This window comes from Rhinatrema bivittatum, chromosome 3, assembly GCF_901001135.1.
Source record: "Rhinatrema bivittatum chromosome 3, aRhiBiv1.1, whole genome shotgun sequence".
Lineage (NCBI taxonomy): Eukaryota > Metazoa > Chordata > Amphibia > Gymnophiona > Rhinatrematidae > Rhinatrema > Rhinatrema bivittatum.
The window spans coordinates 207,992,929-208,014,798 of NC_042617.1; positions in this window are offsets into that span (position 1 = coordinate 207,992,929).

Sequence of the window (21,870 nt, forward strand, 5' to 3'; positions counted from 1 at the left end):
GAGAATGAACCACAAGTTAAAACAATTCCTTCATGCCTACATCAACTCCAAACAAAGCAAATGGTCAGAATTGCTTCCTTGGGCTGGATTCACTTTGAACGCACACCAGTCTGCCTCAACTAGGTCATCTCCATTTCAACTAGTCTACAGACTTCAGCCCTTACCTCCACTACCTATGCCATTATCAGTAGCCTCTCCTGCTGCCCAGGCATCAGTGCAAGAATTACATCAGTTGTGGGAACACACAAAATAACTCCTCCAGATGGCTGGACAACGAGCCAAAAGGTTCTATGATGCACATCACAGAGGGGCACCGCAGTTACAGCCTGGTGATAAGGTATGGTTGAGTACTCGGTTCATATGCCTGAAACTGCCATCAGTCCGGTTTGCACCATAGGAGCCTTTTCAATCCTCCATTGCCTGGGTCCAGTAACGTACAGCTTGAAGCTACCACCGGCACTTCGAATACATAATGCTTTTCATATATCCCTTCTGAAGCCTCTCATCCTGTCCAAGTTCACCAGGAAGACTCCAGAGCCCCAGCCTCTCTCTGCTGACAAAGATATCACATATCAAGAAGAAGATATCCTTCATGTAAGAAAATGCAGCAGAGGAAGGGAATATCTCATTTCCTGGCAGGGATTCGGCCCATAGCAAAATAGTTGGGAGCCAGCATGTAACATCTTGAACAAGGACTTGGTCCAACAGTTCCACAGGACACATCCTCGGAAGCTGAAACTCCCGGGGAGGGGCACTAAGAAGGGGGGTACTGTTACGCCTGTCTGTCACAGATGGCTGTGACCTCTCATGCTCACCTCTTTTTTTCTCCACTCCATCTCGTCTAGGAAGAATGGCGGTGTCTGCCAGTTCACGCCGACCTCTCTGGCGTTCCCGGGACAGCGCGGGCACTGCCGGCCACCATCTTGGACCTGGAGTTACCTAGGTGTGCACGCACGCGCAAGGGCCTTATTTGAATATGTCATGGCAGGAACCTCGGGGGCATCCCCACCCGATGACGTCAACCCACTAGCGTATTTAATGGAGCCAGCCCTTGCCTTCCTTGAGTTAGCAAGGAGTTCCATTTTGCTGTACTCTGCTACAGCTTGGCAATTGGACGCTCTGAGTACCCGCTCCTCAGGGGCTCCCCTGCATTCATGGCTATCCGCTCCTCGGAGGTTCTTCCTGCCTTTCTGCTACTGATCTACTTCTCTGATCTACTGCTCCAGGAACCACCTACTGTGAGTTCTTCTTTTTTTTCTGTATATTATTTTTATTTGAATTTTCATTAAGAACAACTTAAACATAGAAAGAGTAAGTTACATAATATGGCAGTACAGTATCACTTCAGTCCTGCACATGAATTAGAAGTAACTATGGAGCATTGAAATGAAGTCAAACAGCCATGTTGACCCATCAATCTGTGAGCGTTCCCTCTTGAAAGGTAAAGTCTGTTAACCCTTCAACCCGATACTTTTGATAAACAAAGCAAAACATAACATGAACAAGAAACAAGTGTGCACTTTATAGTAATTATAGAATATGGAAATAAGGTAGAATCCAGTGCAGGAGACCTCAGTGCAATAGCACAAAATGCATTAAACAAAAAGAAATATGATACCATAGAACATAGAGGCACATACAAATGCTACTCCCCCAATCCCCCCCCCCCCCTTATGTGAAAGAGTGAGACATGCATTAAAATTAAAATGAAAATTTTAATTTTGGAGTGGTGTGAAGGTGAACTGAACTGGCCAATGGGAGAAGCAAAGCGCCAGCCCAGTAGCAACTGTGAGTCAAGGGTAATAGACTAAGGTGTGGTAAATGTCAATAAACTGTTGCAAGTCGGATCTCATGTGGCATGGTCCCCACATTGAAATAAATCAGGTGTTAGTGCTACTGCCACCTGGCTCCACTCCAGAAGTCAAAGGACTAGGATTCAGATACTGCAAAAATGGAGCCCAAACCTTGGCATCTTCTGCTGTTTTGAGGGCTGTTGGTGGGATAAACTATAAAGATCATGTGTACAGGGGTGCAGCATAAGTTTAAACCACTGCCACTTTAGCTATAAACAGGGACATGGTCCCAGTTGTGGAGTCACACCCGGATGTTGTAGTTCCAAACAACCACCAAATAGGGTCCAAAATGATATTACATTTCCATATAGATATGCAGAACTCTTGCATATCTCGCCAAAATTGTTGTATGCTCTTACATTCCCAAAAAACATGATAGTATGAACCCAGGGATTCTCCACATTTTTTACAGGTAGGCGAAGCACAGATCTGAAGTTTATAAGCCAGTGCTGGGGAAATGAACCCCTGCCATAAAAATTTATACTGGGTTTCCCTGAGGTCTTCAATGATCGTAATGGACTGAACATAAGAGAAAGCCCGCATGAAAACTTCATATGTTAATGTGAATGCAGACCACTGAGTCCATTTAGTAAAGAGCGCCTGCAAAGGTTGGGTCACCGAACAGCAAACTTCCAACTCCTTGCAAAAAAGGGAAATTTTGGGACCTTTCGGGGAGGTGCAAGAAAACACTGCCCATAAAGTGTTAGTGCTGCTGAGCGTCTGCCAGTGTTTGGAGTAGTTCTGCATAAAATGCCTAATTTGCAAAAAGGCATAGAAATCCTCACGAGGTATCAAGAATTGGGTCTGTGGGTCAGTGAAACTGTGTAAATCTCCCGTTTGGGGGTGGAATAATTGATATAGGTACCTAAGGCCCTTGTCCTGCCATCGCAAAAAAGGGGAAGTCCCCATCCCTGGTGGAAAGAGAGGATTATTAACCATATGTGACAAAGGTGTCACACCTAGAGGCTGTTTAAGTCTCTTGCAAAGTTGGCCCACCTTTTTCTACAAGTCGCTACAAGAATGTGATCCTTTAAGTATAAAGGGATTTTTCACATGTCCATATGCAAGAGGTAATTTAAAGAGGGTACCCCATACCAGGCAGTGAGGAGATGGTTAGGTACATAGTGAGAGGTATCAAAGATCCAGTCTCGAATAAAGTGTAGGTTACATGCTACATTATATTGGCCTAAGTTGGGGCAGCCTAGCCCACCTGTTTGAATAGGAGTTTGTAATATTCGAAGAGGGATGCAAGATATCTTACCCCCCCCCCCCCCCCGCCCCCCATAGAAACAGTCTAAGGATTTTATCTATACATTGAAGATCGTTGGAAGAAAGACAGATGGGTAACATTTGTAAAATATAGAGCCATTTAGGCAGGATGATCATTTGGAATAGGTGTATTCGGCCTTTTAGGGACAACGGTAGTTTTTGCCATCTTGTCAGAGTCTCTTGAGTGTATTTAACTTTCAGTGTGATATTTATGTGGTATAATGTATCAAGAGAAACTGGGATCTTAACTCCTAAATATTTAAGGTCATTGATAGCCCATCTAAGCGGAAACTCGCCCTTCCAGGTAGATTGAACATTGTTCGTAATGTCCATGACCTCAGATTTTTCCCTCTTAATTTTGAGCCCTGCAAAAGAACCAAACCTTTCTTGAAGAGACAGAAGGGGTCCCAATGAGGTGGTGGGGTTTGTCAGAAACACTAGGACATCATCAGCAAAAGCCACTATTTTAAACTGATAGTGTGCTCTCTCAAATCCCCGCACCTCCTCATCTGCCATGATCTTACGTAATAATGGGTCTATGGTAAGGATATATAGGAGCGGGGATAGCGGGCAACCATGTCTGACTCCACGTTGTATAGAGACCCCTTCAGAACATACATTATTCACTATGATACTGGATATAGGCTTTACATATAACAGCTATAGATACTGTATAAATGCACCTTCAAAACCATATTTGTGCAACAATGAGAACATGTATGGCCATGATACCCTGTCAAAAGCCTTCTCCAAATCAAATCCTATGGCCATTGCTGGGGTTCCCTGTTGTTGACAAAACTTCATTGCTGATATGTTTCAGGATATGACTTGTGACCATATGTCCTTTGACAAGGCCTACTTGTTGAGCCGAGATTAATTGGGGGAGAATTAGATTAAGTCTATTTGCTAATACCTTAGCTAATATTTTAAGATCGCTATTGAGAAGAGAGATTGGTCGGTAAGATTCAGGCTTCTCTGGGTCTTTGCCAGGCTTGGGAAGGACTATGATATGAGCGCAATTAAATGTCTTCGGAAAGGAATCCCTTGCCAAACCATCAATATAGAAATCTGTTAAAGGAGCAACAAGTTGTACTCGAAGTAGCTTGTAGAAATCCTGGGAGAACCCATCGGGTCCGGGCGACTTTACAAATGGCATGGTATTAATTAGAGATGTGAATCGGAACCGGAATCTGATCGGTTCCAGTTCCGATTCAAATCTTAAAATTTTTATCGTCTGGCCCGATTGGGTTTTTGTTTATCGGCTGCGCTTGAGCCGATAAACAAAAAACCCACCCGACCCTTAAAAATCAACCCCTTAGCTTCCCCCACTTCCCGACCCTCCCAAAAACGTTTTAAAATTACCTGGTGGTCCAGTGGGGGCGTGGGGAGCGATCTCCTGCTCTCAGGCCATCGACTGCGCTAATAAAAATGGCGCCGATGGCCCTTTGCCCTTACCATGTGACAGGGTATCCGTGCCATTGGCCGGCCCCTGTCACATGGTAGGAGCACTGGATGATTTCTATTGTCTCATCTCCTGGATGTTGGAAACTGGCAATCTGGATGGCATTGCTCTAGGGGTGGCCTCAGTCCTATAAAAAGTGGGTACCCAGAAAATTTTGGTTTTGAGCACAAAGTGTGAGAATACAAGGGCATGTGAAACTATTCAAGGAGTTATCCATTCATAATAAATGTATGTATTTATTTAAAATTATTTATATACTCTCTAACAATAAAATATTGATCAAAACGGTGTACAATGTTCATAAGCAAACAAAAATGAAAAAAATAGAAAAAAAATAGAAAAAAAATAGAAAATTGACCATTTACTCCTACTCTCTGTTTCCTGTCTTTTAACCAGTTTGTAATCCACAAAAGAACATCGCCTCCTATCCCATTACTTTTTAGTTTTCTTAGAAGCCTTCTGAAAATCCAAATACACTACATCTACTGGTTCACCTTTATCCACGTTTATTAACCCCTTCAAAAAAAATGAAGCAGATTTGTTAGGCAAGACTTACCATGAGTAAATCCATGTTGACTGTGTTCCATTAAACCATATCTTTCTATATGATCTACAATTTTGATCTTTAGAATAGTTTCCACTATTTTTCCTGGCACTGAAGTCAGGCTCACTGATCTATAGTTTCCCAGATCACCCCTGGAGCCCTTTTTAAATATTGGGGTTACATTGGCAACTCTCTAGTCACTGTCAGTGCATATCAAACAAATACCCCTCCAATCATCACTATTCTCCTTCTCCCTTCCTTTCTCATGTTCCTTGTGGAATATTCAGTCTACTTCTAACAAGCTTGCCTGTATTCATTACCTTCTTCTGGTCTTGACTGAAACCTTGCTTTTCCCTGAGGACTGCTTCAGTTGTTGCTTTCTGTCATGGATGTAATTTTTTCTTCCATGCTCTGATTTCCTCCCATGGATTTCAATATTATTTTTATGCTGATGATTCCCAGAGTTACCTATCTACATCAGAAAATGCATCAGGAATCCAGTTCCAGATCTCAGCCTGCATATCTGACATTGTTGCTCCAATGTTTCATCACCAACATGACCAAGATAGCACTCCTTATTTTTACCCCATGTCTACTTCCCCTCTTCTCCCTTTCTCTGTTTCTGTGGATATTAACACTGTAAGCCTCCTAGTCCCGTCGGCCCATAATTTGGAGTCATCTTCAATCCTGTTTTCTTCTCTACATATATCTAAAACACTGCTGAAATGTGTAATTTTTTCTTTATAACATCTCAAACATTCATCCCTTCCTTTGTTAACACACTACCAGAACCCTTATCTACTCTCTCATCATCTGTTACTTAGACTATTGCAACCTTCTCCGCATAGGTCTCCCAGTGAGCCACCTCTCTCCACTACAGTTTATTAAAAAATTCTGCTACCTGACTTATCTTTCACCAAAGTCCCTATACTCATATAACCTCTCTTCTGAAGTCACTACATTGGCTCCCTATCTATTCCTGTACACAGGTCAAGCTTTTTACTCACCTACAAGTACCTTCACTATTCTGTTCCTCAGTACCTCTCCTCTCTGATCTCTTACTCTTCCTCATGTAATCTACTCATCAAACAAGTTATTCCTGTCTATGCCCTTCTCCTCTACTGCCAATTCCTCACTCTGTGCTTTCTACTTGGCTGCACCATATACTAGGAATAGATTTCCTGAGCTGGTGTGTCATGTTCCCTTTCTTGCCTTATTTAAATCCAGTGTATAAACCCACCTTTTAGAGGCAGCTTTTAAATCTAATCCCTGATGATTCCCCATTCAGTCTAATTAATTTCTAACTATTCTCTTAATAAATGTAATTCTCTAAGAAGATAACTTTTATACAGGCGTGCGGGTGCACATGTACGCATGTATGCCGGCTTGCATGAATGGACGTGGCCATTTTATAACATTTGCGCGTATATGAGCACATAGTAGAAAATTGGCTATATGTGCATACATATGCACACAATTTTATATGGATGCATGCATGTGTGCGAAAATGCTGGCTCTATTACGTAAGTGGAGGAGATTTTAAAAGCAACGTGCTCTGACACAATAGTTATTTTTCCCAGTTAGCTCCCAGTTAGCCCAGTTAATGGATCAGACTTCCTAACCCTCCCCCCCCCCCCATTAATTAACCTTCCTTTTACCCTTTTCACCCTGATGCTTAAAACGCCACTCGCTCGACTTGGTTTTTTGGGGGTTTTTTAATACTTACACACCATCCATAGCAGAAGTAAAGTTATGTGGTAGGGGACTCCGGAATCCTTGTGTGCACAAATACTTATGCGCATATTTCAAGTGAACTTCCTGGCATGCTCATGACCCATCCATGCTCCGCCCAGACCATGCCCATGCCCTGCCCCTTTTTTAACTTTTTGATTTGTGCATGTACCAGGAGATATGCGTTTACTTACATGCTTTTTAAAAACCACGTAATATATGCCTGCCCGAGAAACACGCATATCTCCCAGCTTTGGAGCATGCCGAGCTTTTAAAATTCATCTATAAGTCTTTTTTGCCTTGTTATGTTTGTCTTAATTAGACTGTAAGATCTACTGAGTAGGGGCTGTCTCTTATATTTTTTTTGTACAGTGCTGCATACACTGAGTAGCACTATAGAAGTGTTAATTAGTAAAAATAGTAGTAGTGGTAGGGGTTACCCAATTCATAACATCAAAAGAATATTTAAACAGGCCCTTTCTGTTGGGTTTGTGCTATGAAGTCAGAACATGATGAGCAGAGTCTCTGAAGGCTAAAGAACTGACCTATCAGGATACAGCCTTGAAGGGTGTTCGGATAATGGCTATTGTATGACGAGTGGATTTTTATCCATGGGTTTCTTGTAAATTGCAGTTACAAAGGTCACATCTTGTATAGAAATTAGTATATCTAAAAAATAAACCTGAGATGAATGTATACAGTAAAATAAAAATAAAGATGTCGGTCACGTGATGCAGTGAAGCCGAGCGGTCATGCTTGCTCTGGCTCCGTGCCTCGCCCTCCTCCTATCTACTAACATCGGCATCCTCCGCGCTGAAATTTCCTTCCGCAACTGGGTAATATCACGAGTGAATGTCTATAGACCGATTTATGCTAAAATAAACTCCACTGGCATGCCCCTGAAGGGAACTAAAAAAGACAAAGAAAAGTCGAGAGGGGTTGGCGCCAAGATGACGGACACCCCGGGGCAACCTTCTCCTCCAGCTACCCCGCCGATGTCGGTTCTTCACCAGGAACGTACCTCTTCAGTAACTAATGTGGTGATTGCGGCATTAGACAGTCAATTCATGGAATTGTCCTCGCAGTTTCAGGACGTGAAACACTCGTTAGAGGAGCTTCACCCCCGCATGGATGCAGCGGAGGGCCGCATTTCCACCTTAGAAGATGGCCACCTGAGCACGCAGCAGAAAGTGTTAGAACTCGAGAAACTAGTGGACACGCAGTCTGAAAAGCTCGATGATTTGGAAAACCAGGCACGAAGAAACAATCTTAGATTGGCTGGCTTCCCTGAGTCTGTAGAAGATGGGGAATTAGAAAAAGTGTTAGAGGCATGGATCCAGAAGCACTGGAGTTACCGGAGCTTAGGGACACATTCAAAACTGAGCGCGTGCACCGCCTAGGTTGCAAACGTGAAGGTGAAACCAGACCCCGTTTGATAATTGCCAAACTATTAAATTGGTCACACAAGCAAAAGATCTTAAGGGCATATTGCCTGAAAAATAATTTGCAATTCCGCGATAAGGAAATCAGATTGTTTCAAGATTATTCGGCACAAGTGGCTTCCAAGCGCAAGCGATTCAGCCCCAGCTACATGGACCTCTACAACAAAAATGTACAATTTCAGCTAGCCTACCCAGCGGTTCTCAGGTTCTGCCATGCTGGCAAAAGAACACACGTTCACCGACGCTGAGGCAGCAAAACAATTTATTGTGAACATGTAAGGACGCCATAGCTGGAGACTACCTCTCATTGAAAAACACTATCACCACAACGATGCCTATGACACACAGACGGATAGATGAAAAGGAAAAGGATGTACGGAAAGAGGGGAGAAAAGACAAAACAAGAGAAAAAGGGACAGAAATGAAGAAGGGAATCGAAAAACGAGAACATAAGCTCCGTGAGTGCCCAGCAGCAGAGAGGGGAAGACAATACTAGACAATAATGCCAGTCCTACATTCGGGGATCCAGCAAGGTATTTTGTTTTTTCTCTTTTTTGATTTCTCTGGCATGGGTTTTTTTATTTCTAATCTTCAGTCAAGGTCGGATTGAACATCTGGCGTGAGATTATGTACGGACTCATACATTCCCTACGGAGTCCAAAAGTTATTCGTCTGGCAACTGTCTCACTTGCCGCGCACTCTGCGATCTATTGGATTACAAGAGATTACCCTTATTGGCTCTTTTTTTTAACGCGAGCTGAATCCTGATTCAGTGAATCAGAGGACATAAACAGTGCCACATTTTTCGTGATTACGTTTTTCCTTTTTATTTTTTTCATTGTTTTATTTTTTTCTTTGACTGTGCAATGTACGAGATTCTCCTCTCTGCCGGAGTTCAAATGAATGGAGTTCAAGTCCCGGGAGCTCACAGTAGAGATAGCTGAGGATGACCAAAGAGAATAATAGAGACTATTTCCGTGTCATGGTTTTGGGAGGTCGAAGAGGTTTACGGAGGAGGGCGAGGTCACGAAGTATCTTTAACGTGTACCTCCAAGTATCTTTATACCTTCGGGTGGAGAGATACTGTTTGTGATGGTTCTGGTCGGGGGTTATGGGGAAGGAGGGGGAATAAGTGGGGGGAGGAAGGAGGGGAGGGGTAGGGGAGGGAGAGGGGGGATGGGGGGGGATACAGAGGTACATGGAGTATATTTTTTAGGGTCTATTGGTGCTCTAATATAGTGGGATTGGTTGGTATCCGTAATGGGTGGAGGCTTCTTTTGCTGAATGGTGTTGCCTTGGGCTTAGGCTGGGGAGCCTAAGGTGTTTGGTTCTTATTGGAATTCTCTTTATCTCATTTTCGACAGCTTCTATGCCTCCTTTGAAAATAGCAAGTCTCAATGTGAATGGTCTGGGGCATCCCATTAAGAGAACTAAAGTTCTCCAGTCTCTTAAGAGGTCTCATGTACACATAGCATGTATACAGGAAACACAACTCACGGCAGCAGAGAGCAAAAAATTGCTAAGGGATTGGGTCAGCTATTGTTACTTCGCACCAGCGGTGGGTAAGAAAGCAGGGGTGGCTATATTAATTCATAAATCTCTTTCCTTCCAGTTAACGGAAGAAATAGTAGACCCTGAGGGTAGATATATAATACTTATTGGGAAAATTACTGGGAAATATATTACCTTGGTTAACATCTATGGCCCTAATTCACCCTCCACAGTGTTTTTCCAGAATATTTCCAATCTCCTGACTATTCACGGGACAGGGGGATTCTTGTTGGTGGGTGACTAACTCGGTGCATGATCCCTCATTAGACAGATCCTCTTCTTCCATCTTTACCACCCCTCGCTCCCAACATACTTTAATTAGTCAATTATGCTATGATCTGAACCTACTGGATTATTGGCGGGTGCTGCACACCACCGAAAGGGACTACACTCACCTCTCAAAAGCACACAACACCTTGTCCCGCATCAATTATATCCTAGGCTCCACAACCTTGTTCCCATTCGTCGCTGTGACAGGAATAGATGAGCCGAGAGTATCAGACCATGCAATGACTTGGGTGACTTTAAATTGGGGGGAGGCGACTGAGAGAAGTAGTTGGTGGAAGTTTCCCAACTTTCTGAAAGAGGATCCGAAATTCCAAGCTTACTTGATCAGCAAATGGGAACAATATCAAGATATGAATGCCCAGCATACAGGCAATCAGGAATTATTCTGGCAGACTAGCAAAGTGGTATTGAGGAGTGAAATTATTTCATATCTGCGCTCCAGAAATAAGATTATAAATTCTGAAATTCTGACCCTGGACAGTCAGTTGAAACAAGCCAAGGCAAACATGATCCACAGTCCTACACCAGCCCATACTGCAAAATACCATCTTACACTTAGTGCGTTGCAAACGATCCTTCATCAAAGAGCGTTAAAATTTTTGCAATACAAGGAACACTCCTTTTTCAGATTTGGAAATAAGTCTGGGAGAACATTAGCCAACCTCATAAGACTGCACAGGAGTAAAACCCATATAGAAAAGCTATCCACCACTCAAGGTAAATGGGCAACTAGGGGAGTGGAGATATGTGAAGTTTTTAGGCAATTTTATATTCACCTTTATACAGATGATAGAACAGGGGGAGCAGAGGAGGAAACTTCTTTTTTTACACAATTATCACTTCCCACTCTCTCTGGTCTACAATTGGAGAAATTAAATGCCCCACTCACTAGTCAGGAAATTTTCCAAGCCATAAAAAAAGCAAGGCTGGGAAAACACCCGGCCCAGATGGGTTTGCGTATGACTATTACAAGATTTTGGGAGAGAGGGTGGTAGATTCCCTGCAGTCTTTTTACCAAGATGCCTTGGACCGGAAGGTGTTCCCTAATGACAAAGACACTGCCTCTCCCGCCTCGTATAGGCCGATATCATTGCTAAACTGTGACTTAAAACTCTTGGCTAATACTCTGGCAGTGAGATTGAGTGCCATTTTGCCAAGTCTCATTTCTATGCACCAAGTAGGGTTTGTGAAGGGACACTCTTCTAGCTCCCATATTGCCAAATTACTTATGGCAATTGAATACTGCCAAATTCACAAAATTCCATCTATGGCAGTAAGTTTCAACTCAGAGAAACCCTTTGACAGGGTTTCCTGGGACTATTTATTTTCTGACCTGGGTTGATACAGCTTCCAAGGCAGTATTTTGGACTATCTTTCTTTGTTATATCATCACCCTACCTCTCACATCTTGGCAAATGGTCAATTATCTCAAGCATTTGTCCCTCAGAGAGGTGTAAGGCAGGGTTGTCCGCTGTTCCCATTGTTATATATTCTGGCCGGAGACCCCTTACTACGGTCCATTTCACAAGATCCGGAAGTTTCTGGACTTGCTGCTGGACCCCAAGTATTCACAGCTGCGGCTTTTGCCGATGATATTCTCATTTTCCTTACCAACCCTAGGAAGTCCCTCCCCAGGGTTCTCTCTCTGCAAAGGTTCTATGGCAGTTTTTCTGGGCTGAAAATTAATGCTGATAAATCTGAAGCATTAGAGGTGTTTGGAGATCTACAGAGATCCTAGAGTACCACCTTCCCACTAAAATGGGCTCAGGGATCCATTAAGTATTTAGGAGTTCTTGTCTCCAATGAGCTGACTGCTACATACAACTTAAATGTTCAGCCTATGTTCAAGAAATGATTGCAGAGTTGGCGTACCCTACCGGTCTCCTTAGTAGGTAGGATACATTTATTGAAAATGGTGGAGCTCCCTAAGTGGTTGTATCTCCTCCATAATATTGCCAATAGGGGTGTGAATCGTGTGATTGATCATCTTAACGATTGATTTTGGCTGGGGGGGAGGGAAATCTGATCGTCATGTTTTGTTTTTTTTTTAAATCGTTAAAAATCGTAAATCGGGGGAGGGCGGGAAAACCGGCTCACCAAAACAACCCTAAAACCCACCCCGAACCTTTAAAACAAATCCCCCCCTTCCAACCCCCCCCCCACAAAATGTTTTAAATTACCTGGGGTCCAGTGGGGGGGTCCCGGCGCGATCTCCCTCTCTCTGGCCACGACTGCATTGAGAAATGGCGCCCATGGCCCTTTGCCCTTATCATGTGACAGGGCAAAGGTAGCACCATAGTCTTCCATTTTCCCTTTTACTTCATTAGAAAAAATGGTGGATTGAGTTATGGATTGAGAAATCATCCTCTCCATCTTAGCGATGGCTTTCCAAACACCTATTAGAGAGATATTGTCCGGCACAGACATTTCACTCTCTTCCACTCTCTCATCATCTGTAGCCTTCTCTACAGACTTTTCTCCATTCTTCTTAGCTGTAATTCCCTCCTTTAAATTAGGGTTATTTAAAGCACTTACCCCTTCATTCTCAGGAGTAATGTTGGATTTCTGGTCCTGGGCGGGACTGGCAGTAGCCCCGATGAAAAACAAATATCTTGTACAGCCTCCTTGGAGGTCTGGCTCACCCGAACAATATGGGTGTCCATTGGTCCTCTCAATTGGTCCTCTCAACTCAATAATGTTCTCTCTTTTTTAATTTGGCAGGTTTTATTTACCTTGGTCATTCTTTTATTATCTCAGTGTTAATCTCTCTTTTGCCTTCTCTTCATTCCAAGTTGCATTTTATCCCTGTTTTATTGTAACTGCTACCTTATTCTTCTATCACATGTTAATGTTTTTAAGTTATTAAGTATTTATTCTGTTGTCACACCTTGTTATTTGTAAACCGGCATGATGCGACTCCCATCGCGAATGCCGGTATATAAGAAATTTAAATAAATAAATAAAATAAATAAAATTCTTTACCCACCGGTGTCAATGTTAAAAGTTTCATTTTTCTTTTCTTCCCCATTGAAGATTACAGCCGATCTTCCTTTCAAATTTTTCTCCAGGGTGCCACTGTGCAGCTCTTTAAATCGGCACAGCGAGCGTCTGGAATTAATGACGTCAAAGGGGGGCGGGAGTTCCGCTCACCAGCTCTGTTTGTCCCGACGGCTCTCGCTCCTTGCGAAGCATCTCTCTCCAGGTAGGCTCCCCTTTTTTTTACTTTTAAAAAAGTGCAGAAAAGCAGTTTTTTTTCTGCTATTCTGTACTTTTTTTCAGTGCACTCAGCTATTAATGCCTGCTCCAGGCAGACGTTAATAGCTGAACGATAAATGTGCATCTGAGACTCACATTTAATTTTTTGCATTTGGACTGAATGAGTAATAGCCTCATTCACATGCATTTGCATGTGATGAGCACTAACTTATTCACTCCACGTCAGATGCGGATTAAGTAGGCGCTAATCCCCCTATTGCATTAGGGGTGGATTAGCGCCTACTTAACCCGCGTCCGACAGCGGGTTAAACAGTGCGCTCGGCTGAGCGCACTGTATTGCATCGGCACCCATGTACACAAGTATGCTTCTGTCTTATGCCATCACATTCTCTACCAGTTTGGCCACTTTAAGATCATTAGATCTGATTACTCCTAGATCCTGTTCCTGTTTTGTCCTCAGAACGTCACCCTATGTACTGTACTGCCCCCTTGGTTTTTTGCAAACCAAGTAAATGACCTCACACTTTTCAAGATTTGTGCTAAGTGCAAAGTCTGCATGTTATTGTCCCTTTGATAAACTGCCCATGGGTACAACTGGCCCCTAGAATTGGAACCTGCTTTTTGTGGGGGCTAAATCTGGCTGGGACTAGGATGCATACATTTGAAATTGCAATGTATACATGCTAATCCCGCCCCAAACGTCCTCCTCCACCACCAGGATTGCCTCCCCTTAATTCATCTAAAAGTATATGTTCCTGGGTAATTTCAACAAGCTTAATGGTGGGTAATTTTCAAACAGTCCTATTACCAGGGTAAACTAGCATTTTACCAGGGAAATGGTTTTTGAAAATTGTTTTCCTCATGATTTTTTGTGTAGGATAGAGGCAAATAAGCCTCAGAAGGAGGAAGTTTTGAGTAATGCTATAAAAATTCTTCACAAGCATGAATCCAAAACAATCTCTCCATCCTCTGTTTTAATCCCACTAATAGTACTCGATGTTCTAAGAACTTTGCTAGTAACATATTAGCCTTTATGGTCAGTTATCATAGTGGCACTTTGTTTTTAATAAATTATTCTGACTTTCACAGCAATTGAAGTGCTAAGCGCTGTTCTCTTGTACAGGAGTAGTTTTTTCTAATAATCTAAAATATGTCTCCTTTCTACTTTGCTTCATTCTTTCTAAGATTTCACTAAGGAAGATGATAATATCTGTTATTAATGCTTTGCTTGAACTCTGTGCTGCATGTGGCAGCATCCTAAATGGCAGATATGCTAGCCAGAGGCTGTTGGGAAACCGATTTCTCTTTAAATAGGGGCTAATTAAAAGAAATAAGACAACTCCAGGGAAAGCAGATTAAGTAAATTGATTATACAAAGAAAAGTGATAGAGCAATCAATGGTTCCCTAGGGGAAGTCCCTGGCAATGGAAAAGGCAAGATTCCAAACCACCCAGATCCAGGTTGTTATAATTATCGGTAATGCTGCGAAAAAGAGGAAATGCTGAAGACAAGTCAGGGTCAGCTTCTCGGATACTGGAAGGGGCAGTCAGTGACCAGACACTACATTCTTGTCTGTATTGTAAGCCATGAAAAGTGAGCCCAAGGTGAGGGTTGTTCCCTAAGGAAAAGTAAAAAGTCAAACCTTTAACTGTAAAGCAAGGTTGTCCAAAAGTTCAGAGAGACTGTCTATGGCTGGTGCGCACTATGTTGTAAACCATGTTTTGTTTTCTTTCTTGAAAACCTGCTTTTTTTCTGGACATTGCATGAAAGATTCCTGGCCCAAGGGGGAAGTCCCCAAGGAAAAAAATGTCCAAAAATAGAAATTGTTTTCTGTGAACTTACAATGCTGGGAAATTGTTCAGGGCAGGTCTTGAAATATGAACCTATTGAGATGAGAACTGGGAGTTCTGTTCTCTAGACTATTACAAGTGAATCTTAAAAGCCTGGTATGTGCCAAAAGCAAGAGATACACACGTAAGTCAGGCCAGCAAGCAGATTTTAAAAGCTGCCCTTGTACGCGCTTATCTCTTGCTACATGCACAAATGAATGGTTCCCAAAAAGGGGTGGGGTATGGGTGTTTCTGAATTTCATCTTGAAATTAGCGTATAAATACTTATACGCACAACTGCACACATGGTATAGGGCCAGATTTTAAATCTTACATGCGCGGGGTACATTTGTGTGTGCTACCCGGCGCGCACAAATGTACACCCGATTTTAGAACATTTGCGCGCTGCCGCACATGACCAGCCGCCCCCTCCCCACCCCATTCCCGCCCCTTTTTTAAAGTCACGGGACATACGCGCATCCCGGGGCTTTTGTGCGCTGCCGAGCCTATGCAAAATAGGTTCAGTGCACACAGGGGTAGGTTTTCGGGGGGTACGCGCATTTATTATGCTCGTAACCCTTTGAAAATCTACCCCATATTACACGCGTAACCCTTTTAAAATCCGCCCCTTTCTCTTTTAAAATTGTAGCAAATTTTGCAGGTAAAAAACACCCATTGATTTTTCCCAAATGCAGACAGAATGGCAAGTGCCATCACTATATCAAGCAAAGATGGAAGTACTCACAAAATTGCTAAATGTGAAACCACAAAAGTGTTTTTCTTAGGACTATCTCATATGAAAACAGATATTGATCATGAAAGAACCAGGGACCCAAATATATGTAATCATCTGCACCAAATTTTTCAAAAACACTATGCAGTGGCATTAGATGCAGCTGATTGCAATTCTTATACAGCAATATCTTTTGTTGACACAGATATGACGTTTGGCCATCATCATGCAAGCAAGATTTGAAGATTTATGGGTCTGTTCCCTAAAGGGTGTTAATATACTTGCATTGATATAAATTCAGTTTAATGTAATGAATATTTAAATGAAAAGTGTCAAATGAAAATGCATGCAAAGCAGTACTTACATATTCACTAGGGATGTGCATGCAATTCTTATACTGCAATGTAGATGAGTAGAATTGCAGAATATAAGATCCACTAAATACAATAAAAATAAAGTAAATGTTTTTTATTTTTTCTTTTTTATTTAATTTGTGTTATGGCATTTTATTTATTTTGTTTTAATTTGGTTTTTTTTAGTGTACATTATTAGTAAATTGTATACACCAAAACATTTTAGCACTTGATATTTGCAACTGGCATGCATAAAATGACAGAAACAACAGAAAATGAAATCTCATTCATTTTTTTCTGTCTTGTCATTTAGAAAATGACAATAATTGCAAATTCCTAATATTCACATGGGCTACTACAAATCATGAAAAGCCATGCAAATTGTATTAACTCATCAGCTAATGTAAACAGTTAACTACACCTTGGGAGGGAGTTGGGTTGGCCTAGTCATGGTGCTGGGTCCTGGCTCTGAGGCTATGAACTGGTGCTGAGACCTGGTCCTAGAGCCAAGGCCTATGTCCGGTGCCAAGACTTAGGCCCAGCTAGGCCATAGACTGAGGCCTAGTCCCAGCAATTATGCCTAGTCCTGGTGATAGGACTCAGCCTAGAGGCCTGGTCCTGGCACCAAGGTCTTAAACAGGTACCAGGGCCTGGACTAAGGCCTGATCCAAGCACCTAGGCCTGGTTTAGCCTGGCACTGAGGCCTAGTTACAGCACCAGGGCCCGACCCTGAGACTGGTGCCTAGAGCCTTCACCAAGGCCTGGACTTTCCACCTTTTAATTTCCTGATACTCTGACATTGTGGCAAATTTTCTAAAGAGACCGGAGAATAGAAAATATACAGGAATAGGCAGAAGAGCACCAGCACACAGCACTATTCTCAAAATGTGCATGATAATACTAATAACTCTATTTCACAACTAACATAATAGTAAAACACAGAGACTGTGAATTTTACCTGTGAGTAGTACCTTACAGGTACCCATGGTCAGGACCTACATCACTAAACAATCGATTGTCTTTTATGATATATTGTAACTGAACCTATTTGGCACCTGTTAGAATGTACTATTATTGTACGCATTCACCTTCTTTAATTTATGTGCCTACATGTAAACTGTTACAATGGTATATAACTTAGCGACTGTATAGAACATTTTTTAAATAAATAAATAAATACATAAATAAATAAATGGGGGGAAGTGCCATGTACGTGTGCACCAACAACAGTATGGTAGAGGGCAGAAGGGCTGTGCATGCATGCTCCAGTAGCACCATGCACACAAACTTTATCACATATACACACTAACACATTCTCATATTCTCTTTCAGACACATACATACTCACTCTCACAACAGTCACTGTTATTCCTCTCATTCACCCCAAACTCTCCTGCACATACACACTTGCTCAATTCTCCTGCTCTTACACACCCACAATCATGTCAGTAACTGCAAACCAAACACGTTCCACTACCAAACACTTTAAGGTAGGTTTTAAAAGCCCTGTGTGTGCCAAAGCTGGGAGATATGCACGTGTTTTGGGCTGGCGTGCGCCGCGTGGATTTTAAGAAGCGCCCAAATATGGGCATATATCCTGGTATGCGCACAAATCAAAAAGGCAAAAAAAAAAAGTGGGGAATGGGCAGGGTCTGCATGGGACATGGGCACAAGCACAAACACGCACTGGGGTCTCCTACCATGTAACTTTACTTCTGCTATGGATGGCATGTAAGCTTTAAAATAAAACATTCAGAGCTAGTCAATGGGGTTTGAAGGGTTGGGGATAATAGAGTAAAATGGAAATTATCTAGCTAGGAGGGTTAGAAAGTCCTATCTTTTACTGGGGCAAACTGTGAACAAACTGGGGAAACGGGTATTTGCATCAGTGCCTGTGCCTAGCTAAATCTCCCCACTTACATGTTAGAGGTGGCATTTGCATGCACATGCACATGACCAAATAAAATTGCAAGCACATGTATGTGAGTACTGCCAATTTTATAACATATGGGCATACACATGTATTTGGTATAAAATAGCCCCATCCATTGGTGTGAGCCGGCATATGCCCATGCGGCTGTTTTAAAAGTTACCATCATATCAAAGTAACACAAACCCCTGCAAAAAAAAAAAAAAAGACACTTAGGGCCTCATTTTCCAATATCGCATTGGATACCAAAAAGGGGTTTACCTCATGCTAATAAGCATGTGTATTGCAAGTTGCACTATTACCTATGTGAAAGGCTGTTATTGCAAGTTGCACTATTAGCCCAATTTGGGCTACATTGCAGTTCATGATGTTCCCTGACAAGCCTATTTCAGTATGATACAGGCTTGAGAGAGAGAAAGAGAGAGACTTGCCATAATGTCCTCCTCCCTAGATAGGTATTTGTATCCCTATGGGAGGCCCACCTAGTAACTCGAGGCGAGGTTTAAGTATTAGTGTAGGGGGTTAGGGGCCACTTTCACATTCAACGTGAGACGTACGAACAGAACAGTGCTCTCTTGTGAAGATTTGATGACCTACGGAGTGAGGAAACTCACCCACAGATGAGATTTGGGCAATGTTCTCTCAACCTAGCTTGATGGACTCTCTACCTGGGTAACAACAATGTAGGTTGAGAGAACATTGCCCAAATCTCATCTTTGGGTGAGTTTCCCCTCTCCGTAGGTCATCAAATCTTCACAAGAGACCACTGTTCTGTTCGTACGTCTCACGTTGAATGTGAAAGTGGCCCCTAACCCCCTACACTAATACTTAAACCTCGCCTCGAGTTACTAGGTGGGCCTCCCATAGGGATACAAATACCTGTCTAGGGAGGGGACACTACAGCAAGGTTCTCTCTCCCTCTCCCTCTCTCCCTCTCCTGCATTGTACTGAAACAGGCTTGTCAGGAGACATCATGAACCACAATAAACCTTTACTGGCCTTAGCACATGCAATCACACAATGTAACACAAATAAAAGAGGTGTGGTTAGGAGCCGTGCTAACAGTGCAGCTGTTTTGTGGCACATGATAAATCCTCCCTACTTTACATTTGCTCCACCCCCTGAATACAAAATTTGCATTCAAAAACCACGTTAACTGCTGTTAGCGCGGTTTGCGGAATTATCACTCGTGGTAACTCCTTGGAAAATGAGGCCCTTAGAACCTTACCATAACATAACAGCGCTAAATCTAGGGACTCAAACAGCAGCAACCTTATCTATGAAAAGACAGGAATGCAAATATTATACCATGCCCTAGAACACTAATACACCATGTACTGAGTCTCACCCACCCATCATGCTGATATAATATAGTTATTCTCCCACTTAGATGCTGAGGTAGTGAAAATATTATTAGGATTTCTGTTGCTACTGAGTGAATTACTGATGGATGTAACCAAAGTGAGGATAGAGACAGAGAAAGTTGTTCTTCTTCCTGCTAGATCTTTCTACAGAAAGCAAGGGTAAAAACCCACCTAGGCAGTCTCCCAGGGAAAGAGAGGGATGACGAAGAAATCAAATGGAATCCAATTGTGTTTAAACAATCTTTAGTTTTTTCAATTATATTAAACTCCACTTTTAAATGACCCACTGGAATATACAAAGTACTTGCATTAGCAAATTAAACGATAACACATAACACTCTTCTCTTTTACTTATGTAGGTAACAGTAAACCTGGTTCGTCTAACTAGTTGGATCACTCATCAGATAAATATCTTTTAATAGAAGTAACTTTACTTTCTTTGGTAGTGATCCTTTAACTGCTACTGTTTTCTTTTTAAAGAATTTGAGTCTTTGTGTTATTATTTTTGCCTTTCAGGTATAGCGAGATATGGCTTCTTACTCAAAGGTAAATATCCAACATGTTTGTTCTCCTGTTTTTTTGTTTCTATGTTTCTCTTGGTTTTCTGTTCTTATATGTTTCTTATATGTTCTTTTCTCTGTGTGTTTCTGTCTCTGTGAGCCTTGAATCACTCTGTATGTAACTCTCTCTCTTTTTTTACTAACAGAATCTCTGTTTCTTACTGCGATAGAATCTCAGTTTTTGTAGTCTAGCTAGACCGTGTGTTTGACTTGTTAAGTGTACACATCTGAATCCGCTGGTCTCACGCTGTTCTTCATTCCCTCTACCAATGCTATCTAGCATGGCTGGCAGAATGAAGGTAGTGAACATGGCCTGAGTAAATAGAGGTGCCCCCTTCTCCTGGTCTGTAATGAGATCATTGTCTCCTGGGGTGCTCTTTTCCCTGTCTAAGCTTTAAATAAAATAAGTGTGTCCTCTACCTACACTATCATGATTATCCTCTGAAGGTGTGCCAAAATAGAGTTCCCTTTTTTGTTGGTTTGGACTTTGTAGTCTTGTTGTACTGGGCTAGCTAGTAGTTTAATTTAAAAATATTTGATTTTCTTTATTATTCACAGAGGAATTTCTTGCAGGACTCTTCACACATGAGGTGATATGTGGACTCGCTATCTCACTCTCATTTGTGCACACACATCTGACTTGGTGCCTTTATCAGAGTCAGTTATCTACTAGACAATGACTATAGGTCAGTTCCCATGAATACCTCCAGCCTGAGTGTAGGTATATCCTTGCCTTCTCTTATAAGCTTTATGTGTGCCAAGGAGGCACTGCTGCAATTGTCTCTCAATTCATGCTGTTCACTCACGCTATAGTGGGATTGAAAGCTCTGTATAATAAACCCTTTCTGTTGCGGTCCCAGTCGCGGCAGTCGCGACTGGGCCCTTACCTCCTTGGTCCCGGTCCGTCTCCGAGGGTCTGCGGCCTGTTTTGCGGCATCCCCACGGGGGGGGGGGGGTCGCCCCCGAGAAGCCCTGCCTGGACGCCTTCTCCCTAGGTGCGCGCACGCAAGCCGCGCTTATGAAGGCCGTTTCCCGCCATTGAAACCTCAGCCCTATCCGCGACGTCAGACGCCGCGGACTATGTAAGGACTCCGCGGAGCCCAGGACTTTGCCTTGCAACGGGGTTCCTTGCGGTTCTCTGTTGCGCTGTGCCCCGGAGTGTGCTATTGCGTTAGCAACTCTGTTCCTGCCTGAGACTTGTTTCACTCCGTGCCCAAGTCTTGCTTCTGTCTGGCTTGCTTGCAGTAACCTATTCTGCTTCAGTTCCAGTTTGGTTCTAGTAGCCAGTCCTGCTCCAGTTCCTGTCTGGTTCCAGTAGCCACTTCTGCTTCAGCTCCTGTCTGGTTCCAGTAGCCAGTCCTGCTTCAGCTCCTGTCTGGTTCCAGTAGCCAGTTCTGCTCCAGTTCCTGTCTGGTTCCAGTCGCCAGTCCTGCTTCAGCTCCTGTCTGGTTCCAGTAGCCAGTCCTGCTCCAGTTCCTGTCTGGTTCCAGTAGCCAGTCCTGCTTCAGCTCCTGTCTGGTTCCAGTAGCCAGTCCTGCTCCAGTTCCTGTCTGGTTCCAGTCGCCAGTCCTGCTTCAGCTCCTGTCTGGTTCCAGTAGCCAGTCCTGCTCCAGTTCCTGTCTGGTTCCAGTAGCCACTTCTGCTTCAGCTCCTGTCTGGTTCCAGTAGCCAGCCCTGATTCAGTTCCTGTCTGGTTCTACTAGCCAGTCCTGCTTCAGTTTCGCTTGCTTCAGTCCCAGCCTGCT